Source organism: Rutidosis leptorrhynchoides, chromosome 10, assembly GCF_046630445.1.
Source record: "Rutidosis leptorrhynchoides isolate AG116_Rl617_1_P2 chromosome 10, CSIRO_AGI_Rlap_v1, whole genome shotgun sequence".
Classification (NCBI taxonomy): domain Eukaryota; kingdom Viridiplantae; phylum Streptophyta; class Magnoliopsida; order Asterales; family Asteraceae; genus Rutidosis; species Rutidosis leptorrhynchoides.
The window spans coordinates 252,591,317-252,604,283 of NC_092342.1; the positions used below are offsets into that span (position 1 = coordinate 252,591,317).

At 35.7% G+C, this 12,967-nt stretch overlaps 1 non-coding gene across 1 annotated transcript; it reads right to left on the reverse strand.

Moving 5' to 3' along the window:
- Positions 1-9,379: 9,379 nt before the first annotated feature.
- On the reverse strand, positions 9,380-9,486 carry LOC139874078 (small nucleolar RNA R71). Its single transcript, XR_011767781.1, has one exon. It is a non-coding gene; the product is annotated as a small nucleolar RNA R71 (small nucleolar RNA).
- Positions 9,487-12,967: the final 3,481 nt, after the last annotated feature.

Sequence of the window (12,967 nt, forward strand, 5' to 3'; positions counted from 1 at the left end):
AAACTTGGCGTACAATCGTTCTTGTTTTAGTAACTCTAATACTAATTTCAAATGCGTAGCATGAATACCCTCTGGTTTTCGAATATATTAACAAGTCGTCTATAAATAAAATCACAAACTTATCGAGGTACTGTCGACACACTCTATTCATTAAAGCTGGCGTGTTTGTTAACTCGAATGGCATAACTAGGAATTCATAATGCCCATATCTCATTCTAAACGTTGTTTTAAGTATCTTTATCTCTGCAACTCGTACCTGTTGATATCTTGAAGGGTAAATAAATCTTTAAAAAGTAAGACGCACATTGCAACTCATCAAATAAGTCGTGTATTCTCGGTAATGGATACTTATTCTTAATCGTTCTCTTGTTCAAATCACGGTAGTCTATACACATTCTAAGAGACCCATCCATCTTTTTCACAAACAAAACAGGAGCACCCCACGGTGAAGAACTTGGTCGAATAAATCCCTTATCTAATAGTTCCTGAATCTGAGACATCATTTCTCAGATCTCTGACGGAGCTAATCTGTAAGGATCTTTTGCTACCGGCATAGCACCTGGTACTTAATCAATTTTATATTCTACTTCACGCATCGGTGGTAAACCTGGTAAATCATCTGGAAATACTACTGGAAGTTCTGACACGACTGAAATATTGGAAACTTTCTTTTTTTCCTTCTTAACATCAATCTAGGCTAAAAACGAATAGCATCCTTTTGACATTGCCTTCTGGGCTTTCATTAGGGAAACCATAGGGAAGTTAAATCCACCGCTCTACCCTCGAGCTACAACCCGAGACCCATCAGCCAAAGGAAAAGAAATAATCTTCTTATGGCACTTAATACTAGCCCTATTCGAACTTAACTAGTTCATGCCTTGAAACAACCCCAATCCGTTTAACCAAAAACGGAGTACATTTTTTTTTATATGTTAGGTTCCAATAGCATCCAAGTACACAACTATTTCAAAATAGTTTTCCGTATACAATTTATCATAATAACACGTTAACATTTTATCTCGACTCTTGGTTTACAATGACATCATACATCCTTACGAGAATGTATTTCGCATACAAGGTTTGACTCAACACAACCAAACAATACGACCTCGAAACATTATTTAACACCACGGTTAAGTCACAATAGCCCAACCCGATACCAAGAGCATAATCCTGAGGATCTACCAAATCCCCAATCCACATCCGTATCCGAAAGCTACCACATCGAGCCCAAGCGCTCCTACACATCTAGTCTAACAACTTGCTAGATTCACAATCACAATACCTGTAAAAAGGTAAACAACGAGAGGGGTAAGCTAAAGCTTAGTGATTGCAATAATTATACATATACATAATCTACTTACTTGCAATCACTTACACAATTACCTCATACACGCTAGCAATTCAAATATCATACCATCGCAAAGTATAACGCTAAAATCTCCATTACCACAAGATAGCACAAACAATAGCATATATAACTCGAACAATATAATATGCTACACTACAATACATAACCATGGTTAACCAATTGTACAAAGGAATGGTACTCAAATTTCCCATCGGTGTTCATAACAACCGTTAGTGTACAACGACATATATCACTAACCCTTGGGCGGAACGACAACACATATCCGTTCATAACAATCGTTAGTGTACAACGACATATATTACTAACCCTTGGGTAGAACGACAACACATATCCGTTCATAACAACCGTTAGTGTACAACGACATATATCACTAACTCGTGGGCAGAACGACAACACATATCCGTTCATAAAAATCGTTAGTGTACAACGACATATATCACTAACTCATGGGTGGCATGGACAACACATATCCATCCTACACAAATAAATACATTATATACATACACGTATAATTATTCCACTCACCTTGAAAAGCCCGCACAAGTCATGTATGTAAATCGCCTCCAATGCAACCGAGCAAACCTTTACCTATAATACGCATATAGGTATACACATATTCAACACACATTCCCTTCAAGAGAATTTGACGCAAACGCCCTTAACCAAGGGTTTATACCTACCTCTACAATCTGCCCATTTAGACACCTAAGTGCAAAATACACTTTTTATATATTTAACGATACCTGAAGGTCTAAAACTAACTAGACTAGTTCCCGCGTTCCCGAAATACTCAAATACATCAACTTTAGCCATTAAACGCATACTATCTCGTATATTACCCAAAAACCCGTTTCATGGTTGACCAAGTTTGACTTTATGGTTAAAATACAAATTTTAACCCGGAATCATTTCCAACGATTAAATTACATCTAAACACGCCCTTTAACACTTAACACTAGTATTTAAACAATCATTTGACTCAAACTCGCGTCATTGTCAATTTTGACCTAAATCAATTTACCCATTCTGACCAAAGTCATAAAAATGCCCAAACTAACCAATAATCACTAACACAAGTGAAAATGACCCTAATACACCAATTAAACTACGAATGAGCAAAAGTCCCGAAAAACTGAAACCGAACCGGTACCGTACTGGTACCGGTACCGAAAATCGGTACCGATAGGAATTCGGTTTCGGTTTCGGTTCTTGGTTTTGGGAATTTTCGGTTTCGGTATTTTCGGTATCGGTACCGGTTCGGTACGGGGAAACCGATTTTGGAACCGAATTATCAAAATTACATAAACTTCTTCAGTTATTTCTTATAAACGATTATACACTAATTGATTATATATTGTTGTTAGATCAGTTTTCTCACATAAACCAAATATAGATGTAATTAAAAGCGATGCTACTGATTAGTTGGTACTGACGACTTTTACAAACTATTTTTTACCACTGTTTTGCTCACTAATTGTTTGTGGACCTAGACATAATTAACAACAATTTGCCACTGTAACAACAACTTGCCACACAAATATATAGGCAAATAAAAAAAATACTACGTAAAAAACAACTTGTGACTATAACTCTATATATTAAGAAGTGATGGAATGAAAATAACTAAAATTAACTTCTTAAAATAGTATAACGAACATAGTATGAAGAAAAAATTAAGTTATTGTGCCAAAATCCTTCTAATTGGTAGCGAAGGTAGAATTTTCGGTTCCATTCGGTACTATTTCGAAAATACCCGTACCGGTACCGGTACTGAACCGGTACCGTTTTCTAAATTCGGTTTGGTATTCAGTTCCTGATTTTGAGCAATTTGGGTATCGGTATTTTCGATTTCGGTACGGTTCGGTATGGTACCCGTACCGATCTCATCCCTAAATTAAACCAAATCACAAGTGTTAAACCCTTAACTTACCCAATTTGACACATAAACCCTAATTTTGACCCAATTCAAAATTAGTCAACCAAATAAGCCCAAATATATTTCAATACTTCCATAATTGCTAAACTAAGTGATTACACCCAAAACCAAAGCCTAATCATGGTCAAAACGTCAATCAACCCAAAACCCGCCATGTATAAAAAATAACTAGTTTCCATAAACCCACTTCATTATCTAAATGGGTTTTACAACTAAAAAGCTCAAAACCCTAACTTGGATATAAAATCATAAAGATGAATTTCGGAGTTAGAACTTACCATCACTACCACAACGTAGCCATGAACGAGGAGAACAACTTTAACTCTTGTGACCCGACCTAAAAAACTCTTCTTCTTCCCCGATTCGAGCTTTCTCTCTCTAAACCCTTTACTCTCTCTCTCTCTAGGGTTTGGTGTGTGAGTGGGAGGGAAGGAGAATGAAGAAAATGAGGTTTGGATAAGATTGGGATCAGTTTTATGGCCAAAAACCCGTCCACATATGAAATACCCACTTTGCCCTTCATTTAACTCATTAAAAGGCTGAAAAGCATCAGATCGTGCCTATTGTCGCGCCGCGGAGTAAACCCTCCGCGCCGTGGCCCAAAGGGTGATTTTAGATCACATTTTCAAGCTTTCTGACCCTCAAAATAGGCAATTTTCGCGCCGTGGCCATTCTGGTCGCGCCGTGACAATGGCCTATTTCATCCGAACTTCAACAACTTGTTTTGGCCATAACTTTTTGACCCTAACTCCATTTTTGATGAATCAAATATCGTTGGAAACGTAATAAGATTTCCTTTCTAATGGTAAGGTTTTGAAATATCAACTCAAACTTTATTTGGGGTTGAAAAGGTACGTACACACCTTGTAACTCAAACAACGTCCAGTTTTCTTCGACATTCGAACAAGCAACAGATACACTCTTGGTACACTTCATACACTCATCGTACATTCATCTTTATACTATTATACAACCAAGTATGAACATTCTAAAGATCAATCACGTACCTCTGACATGTATAATGAAAAACGGGATGTTACATGCCTACTACTACATCAAAGCTAGGTATAGGCATCACCAAACAGGTTACAGGGAAAAGATATTCATCAATCTCGATGGTAAACCCAGACACAGATGATGTGCATGGAACCGATTTACCATCAGCTACTTTTATTCTCAAAGGCGCATCTCCTAACATGAAACTTTAACTTGTCACAGAAGCCTAAGGACCTAAAGGAACTGTTCTCCCCTGAATCAAACAATACACGAGCTAGAAAGGAGTTAACCAAGAACATACCGATTATGACATCATCGGTAGCAGTTGCAGCATCTATCGTTAACTGGAATTCCTTTGCTTCCACCACCGGAGGGTTCTTTCTTTTCTTCTGATATGCGAAAAACACACCTAAACTTGTTATAGTATACTTACGAATCGTCCACAGGGAGCAAAGTTTAGGATTTGAAAACTATTAATTATTCTGAAGAATTTAGTTGTAAAATGGGATTTTGATTTAAAACTAATAAAACAAATAAAGAAAATATGAATTCAATAGATAAAGGGGTATTCACTTAGATTCAATTTCCTAGGTTTTGGATTGCTTTTATTAAGAACAATGTAATTAAATCCCTAAGTATAACTCTCGTTAACCAAGTTCATTAATCAATTAGTAAGATAAGCTGGTGTCCCTCACTTAGATACTAATTCTATCATGAAAGTGTCGGTTTTTCACGTTGGTCTCCCATACGCTTCTGAAGAACACAATCAATCAATATTAACTACTCAAGATTATGATTCATTTGAAGGGTAAATCGGCATCCCTATCTAGGCTTCACAATTACCTACTCAATTGATGGGATTAATTACTAATCTAATTAAACCGGTCTCCTGTATGTATTTCAACTTATCTATTTATTTCTCAATAACCTAGATAAATTAATTGATCTAGTAACTCTTGTTACATCAACCAACAAATTAGTAATCAATGGGATCAATTAATGGGAGTAATTAAGAATCACAAAATTACCAATACATATAAAAGATCAAGCAATCCATCACCTAAGTTTAATCATCTAAGTAAATACTAGGAATTTAGCTACTCATAATGATAATCAAAGCACACAAGTAAAGAGATAAATAATAATCAACCATTGTAAAGATTAAAATAAAAGACAAGAGTTTACCAATGATTAACAATTGAAATCCTAGTGTTTAGATGCTCCAAAATACTTTAGAAAGCTCAAAAATTCGTAACCCTAACTATAAAATTCGTAAAAAAAACTGCCCAAAGTTATGGGGATAAAAGCCTATTTATAGGGAAACAATTCGCTGGCTGGCCGACTCCAAAATTGTGGCCGCATTAGATACTCTCGCGACCGCATTAGATTGTAATGCGAGCGTGAAATTTGTCTTCTCCACAATCTGAACTTCTGTTAATATAATGCGACGAGATTTTAATTGCGGCCGCATTGGGATGAATTGCAACCGCATTGAGATGAATTCCGGCCGCGAAATGTTTAGAAATAGCAGCTCGACTTTTACTTTGCCTTTTTCACTTGTTCTATTTAATACCAAAACTTGCTGAATACATCCAAAACACCCACACGAAGACTCATTAAGCTGAAACCACCATTTTTACCATATCCACGAACCAAAGTCTTCAATCTTCATCATTTTATACCCGAAAAGAAAAAGATATCACGAGTAATATTATGTATAAATGGAGCGATATCAAATTTCCCCATACTTGAACCTTGCTTGTCCTCAAGCAAGTCTATCTTCAAATAATATCAATTTTAACAATATAAACATACTTGAACAAGTCTTCAATAATTATAGAATCAATACATACCGATATCGTCTTCACAAGCATTAAATCCATATTATGTAGTCTTCAACAAAACAAACGTAAGGTTCAAGCCTTCAATCAAACTCAACTTTCCAATGTCAAACATCATGATCACCTGATATCGGCTTAAAAGTCACGTTTTTACCCCCGATATTAGCCCTATTTATGATAAAGTAATTAACTTTATCATCTAAATAAGCATTTATTTGATTCATTTGGTAGATTATGTCATTACAAAGGCTATGTTTCAAGAATCACTAAAAACGGATGAAAAACGAGGAAAAACGAGCAAAATCGGCTAAAATGATTAACTCGCATTTAAATAACTTATTTTATAATTTTTGGAAAAGTTTATTTACTTAATCTCATGTTGTAGGATATTCAATTACGAACGCATGGGTGCAAGAATCGTCAAAAACGGAGCTAAAACGAAGATTCTAGAGCAAAAACGGTGAAAGACAAGAAATCAAGTTACGATCCAGCGAATCAGCAAGCCAAACAGCCGGCCAAACGGGCTACCAAACGGCCTGCCAGTATGGCAAATGGACTGCCACACGCCCAAGGCAAACGGGCATGGTAAACGGGAAACGGGCCCTGCAAACGGCCTGCCAGTATGGCAAATGGCTTTACACCTGCCATCCCACTTGCCAGAGGTTTTTCAGCCATTTATTTACAACTTTGCCATCAAGCTTTCTTATAAATAGGTGGCTCATCCAACCATTTCAACACACACCATTCTTCACTTCTCTCTTTAATATCTCTCTATTGTCGCTCACTAGTGATTAGTAGGAGATTATTTCTCTCTCTACTTTCTCTCTCTAGATTCTAGAGAGAGAAAAGTACAGAGATTAGGAAAATAAATATCTCTCTATTGTTATATATATATATATATATATATATATATATATATATATATATATATATATATATATATATATATATATGCTCTCTAGTGATCAATAGGAGATTAGTATTTAGTTACTAGTAGAAGCTATCAAGCATTGTAACGCTATGGATATTATGAAGAAATATAAGTGTTATTCTGCTGACATTATTCGGTAATATCTATCCTTTCTTTTATTAATTTATTATAATATTCTTGTTCGATGTTTATGATTTATTAATATTAGAAATGCTTGTTGCCATGATGTGTGAGTAATTGCTTGATTGTTTGCCATGATTTAATAATGTTATTTAGGGATGATTATCGTTTCGTACTCTCTTTCTGTCAATGATATTAAACCTCGTTATTATCTTCCTTCCACCAATAAACGTGATTAAAACATTTTATAAATTCGACAATTATAAGGAAATTAATTATCCGTGTTACACATTGGTCAATGTATGAACCCATCGGAAATACTATAAAGTACATGGGGAATTACCGTAGGACCAGATCAAGACATTGGTCAAGAGTATAAGACTCAAGGAAATAGTGTTTCAACAGTAGAGTACAGTGTTGATGTACTATAGGACCACTTGAGCATGGTCAAGGTTAGAAGCTATGGAACCACTATAAGTGTAGTACATGGTGGATAACTAAGGGATTTATTGGGTATATTTAAGTAAGGGCTGGTTTAAGTCATAAATGGGAATTTAACTACAATACAAACTAAGCTTACAAAATCTTTAAGGATGACTGAGAACTATCAGAGGTTCTAATTTGTCTACAACACCTTAGATTTTACCAAACCATTCATAGAAAGAAATTTCAAAACACAATCTTTCACTTGGGTGATACACTAAGGTGTTAAGAAAGGTTCCATACTCTATATATATGGCTATGCTACTTTATTCGTGTGCCCATGGTATGCATTGCATACAAGGTGGGCCGCTTATATCCTTAAACTGGATAAAGCGTCGGGTGTTGAGCATAGTCCATCCGATCAGAATCTTCAAAGCCTAATTCCTCGTGACATGCTAATCGGGAAATCGCTTAGTAGGGAATCTGGTGTTCACACCAAGGTATACCTATCCAAAGAGTGTCTCACAATCATCCCGACACTACGTTATCTTAAATCATGGTGAACCACGTCTTCTCTGTCCTTAGCTGTTGCATGCTAGCAAGCTTATTTTAATTATATTGCTTTAATATTTTAAATACAATTATAAATCAAATCAACCCAACTATTGCCTTTACACAATTTGAAATTCCGAATAAAGTGGTGTCTAGAATAAACCGGTTGGACTTGGTTGTTGGATTTTCCGAACAGTCGCCAATTTATTGGGATCAAAAGGATCCTGCCTCTCCACACAAGGTGTACCTGGCCATTAGTCTTGGATACTAAATTGTGTACAAACCCATCTTACTTACTAAATTATCTAGATATGCTCCGTTTCAAATTCGACCGCTCAAGGAACGACCCTAGGTCATATTTGCCCTTGCTAACCCATTGGAAGGAATAATAGATTTAGGCCCAGCATATATAAATTAAACAATCAACTTCTTCTGTTGATATCCTGAATTGACGTTTTGCGACCTAATGACACAGCATAAATAAACTGTCCGATTCGGGCATATCATAGGAGTAGTAAAATTTTTGGCGCCTCTGCCGGGGAGCGGTAGTACGATTTGGAGCCTGTTTAGATTAGTTAGTTTTTAAGAGACCCTTTTAGCTAGGACTAGCTTTGTCAGAAGTTACTAGTTTACCGTAGTTAGGTTAGATAATATTAGCTTAATTTAGATTAATTAAAACGTTTAAAATGGACTTCCTTATTATTGAACATTTAGGATGGTTTAACCTACTTATACCGCTAAGATTTCTTCCAACACATCCTTTCTTCTATCCGATATCATACATTGTACCCATCCAAAAAAATCCACACTTACCTGTCGATAGCTCGACGATGGCCGCACGCATCACTCTCGCTGACATCATCAAACCCTCGTTAGAAGGACGAGGAGGACCGATACTCTATCCAGAGGTTAACAGAACGTCTTTTGTACTTAAACATAACATCATATAACTCATTCAGAACCATTGCCAGTTCTATGGATTGCCAATTAATGATCTCAACTCTCACTTAGATAGATTCCTCTCCTTATCCAACTCATATAAACAAAACGGGGTTGAACAAGATGTAGTTCATCTGTATCTGTTCCCATATTCCTTAAATCTTCATGCAAAAACATGGTTCGAGGGGTTAGAACCCAACTCTATCACCTCATGGGAGGAAATGGCAACAAATTTCTTAATCAAGAACTTTCCTCCATTAAAACAAATCAGACTTAGGAATGATATCGTAAACTTTCAACAAGCATACGATGAATCACTCTACACTGCATGGGAAAGATTCAAACATTTGCTTCGAAGATGCCCAAACCACCGTCTTGAGAGCTCTGATCAAATTTTAACCTTCTATAAAGGTCTAAATCAGAACAATAAGTCTACTCTAGATGCTATTTCTCAAGGTAACTTCATGAACTTCACTGCTGACGAGGCCTGGAGATTGATCGTGGAGATGACAATGCACCATCACGATTGGAACACAGAAGAGCACATTTCATCAGTAACATCGCTTTCCGCCTCCGATCCTATCGAAAATAAAACCATCAAATTTCTCTCGGACCAAATAGACTACCTCACGAAAGAAGTTGGAGAGCTAGAGAAACTCCCGCAACATTTTTCTCAAGTACAATTATGCCAGAATTGTACTGATCCACATCCGGCCAAAGTATACGAGGCTGAATGTGAGGACTCCATTGTCTACTCTGATAAGATCCTAGCTCATTCGCATAACCAACCTACCAACCCCACTACCCCACCAGAGACAAGTCCACACGATGTCTTATTGCGAATCATCCACATGATCACAGCAAGACAATATGCAGCTGACTTAGTCATGACTAATCACTTGAGTAGTCTTGAAAATCAAATAAGCCAGCTAAATCAACATCTCGATTCTCTATGTTGTCCTAAAAATGACTCAAAGGTGGCACATAGCCAAACTTCAGTTTCTTATAAAGAGAAGAAACTAACTAATACCCATTCGGTAGTAGTCATTGAGTCATCAGCTAAACCTACTGGGAAAGCACCCATTCCATTCCCTGGCCGTCTCAAGCAAAGACATAACAAGATGAAATCTTTCAAGCTTGATGGTAAATTTTTGGACACTGTGTCTAAAAATCCTCATAGTAAGAAGTATTTTAGGAAACTCCTATCAACCAAGGATAAGGTACCCAAAGTACCCAATGTCCCGCTGAACGGGGATTGTTCAGCCATTATCTTAAATACTCTTCCTGAAAAACTAGGGGATATCGGAAGATTTACCCTTTCTTGTTCTATCTACCAATCTGGTACTATCTATTATCTCGCTGACCTTGGTGCAGTATCAATCTCATGCCCTACTCACTGTTCCAGAGACTTGAAATTGGAAACCTTAACCCTACCAAAAAGAGCATCCAGCTAGCTGATCAATCTACTAGATATCCTAAGGGAATAGCTGAGAACGTCATGGTTAAGGTCGAAAAATTCCTTTTTCCGACCGACTTTGTGGTTATGGACTATAAAGAAGACATGAAAACCCCTATCATCTTAGGAAGGCCTTTCATGAATACAACCAAAGCGATCGTTGACGTTTATTCATGGACTATCAATTTGAGAGCCCGTGGAGAAGAAGTCACTTTCACGATTGACGAGTCTGTATGTCCTTCTGATGGGAACGCCGAAGTAAATAATCTCTACTAGGAAAGTCACCTTCTATTCCGAGAATGAAGAGAAGAAGATAGAAGTAGAAGACAAGAAGAATAACCACTCCACACCAACCCAATCTTCACTCCCATCTTATTTTGATCTTTTAATGTTTAGAGAGGACTTCTGATGTCGTGCGAGGTGTACGTGAAATACTATATATTTTTGATACGAAAAGCGATACAAATTACACAAGTTTTAATTATTTACAGATGGGATATACCTAAACCTTGCTACAACACTATAGGCAGTGTACCTAATCGTAGAGTAGTATAGTTTTTAGTATGTCCGGTTCGTTCCACAGGGAGACGACTTATTTTACACTATATTTTAAACAACTATATTTGTACAAAATATATATTTTTATATATAATAATAATATAAAAGGGGGTTTACCGTTTAATGACCGGTTTGTCGATTTTATATTTTAAGTCACAATTAAAACCTAATGAAAATTATAAATGACGATAATTTAAGTGCGATAATTAAAATTGCAATAAATAAAATGATAGTAAATAAAAATGCGATAATTAAAAGTGCAATTAAATATGAAATAAAGGAATTATGCTTATTTAAACTTCCGTAATCATGATGTTTGACGCGTTGATTTTAGTTTTATGCTCATGGGTTAATTGTTCTTTGTCCTGGATTATTCAATTTGTCTGTCTGGTTTCTGTCCATAACAGTCCATCAGTCATAAATATAAAGTGCGAGTATCCTCGTCAAATTATCCTTATACCCGAAGTCAAATATTCCAACTAATTGGAGACTTAAACTGTAACAAGGTCTTAATACTTTGTTTAATAATTACACCAGGATATCGACTGCGTGTAACCCAAGGTTTTAATACTTTGTTAACAATTATGCCAAGTGTCCTTGTCCATAATTTCACCCCTGTTTTAATAATTCTAGTGACCATTAATTCATTCCCGTGTCCGGTTAAATGAACGATTATTCGTACATATAAATATCCCGCCCATCGTGTCCGATTGAGTGTATATGGTTATTTATAGGAATGTCCAATTGTAAATCTTTATATTAAAATTAACAAATTATCATTTAGTTAAACAAATATAAAGCCCATTAATAGCCCATAGTCTAATTTCCACAAGTGTCGTTCTTTTGTCTAAACTCCAATTATGGTACAAAGCCCAATTACCCCATCTTTAATATTTAGCCCAACATCATAATTACTTCGACTCAAATAAGCATAATAATAACTTAGTTACGAGACATTAATTTTAGAAAGGAGAACATAACTTACATTGAGTATTTATCGCGTAGTGTTACACGGACAGAACTTCGACTTTAGAGCCCGTAAAATAACCTTTACATTACCCAAACTAATCTAATATAAAACTACACTATACTATATATATATATATATATATATATATATATATATATATATATATATATATATATATAATATATATATATATAATATTATAATATATATATTACAGAGGAGTATTATTATTATTATTATTATTGTGTATAAAACTCGGCAGAAGCTCGTTGAATTTATAGGAAATTTTGATCCTGGTGTGCTCTGTGATCGTGGAGGTTTAAGCCTTCAGAGCTCCGCGAGTGCGGAGGTCCGAAATCCAGCTCACAAATTTTTGGCCATTTGCTTGTCGACGTTTTATTTAAATATATATAATATATAAATAATTTATATAATTATTTAAATATTATATTATATTCTTGTGCATAGTTGACTCATAATTTTTAGTCCTTTACGTCGGGCGTTGATAGTTGGCTCAGGTCCCGGTTCCGGATTTCCGAACGTCCTTTTGTATAATTTAATATCTTGTACTTTGCGTTCCGTAACTTGTACTCTTGTCATTTTTAGACGTTTCTTACCAATAAATTGAACCACTTGGATTGTATCTTGTACATTTGAGCTTTTTGGACATTTGCGTCTTCAAATCGTCGTTTTCGCCTTTTGTCTTCGCACTTATTTAATATAAACGATTACAACTTAAAATAGAACAATTACAACTAAATAATTTACATATTGGGAGGATATTGCTACAAAATATATATTCATTTGGAGCACTATCAAATATCCCCACACTTGAACGTTGCTTGTCCTCAAGCAATACAAAACTTGAAATTA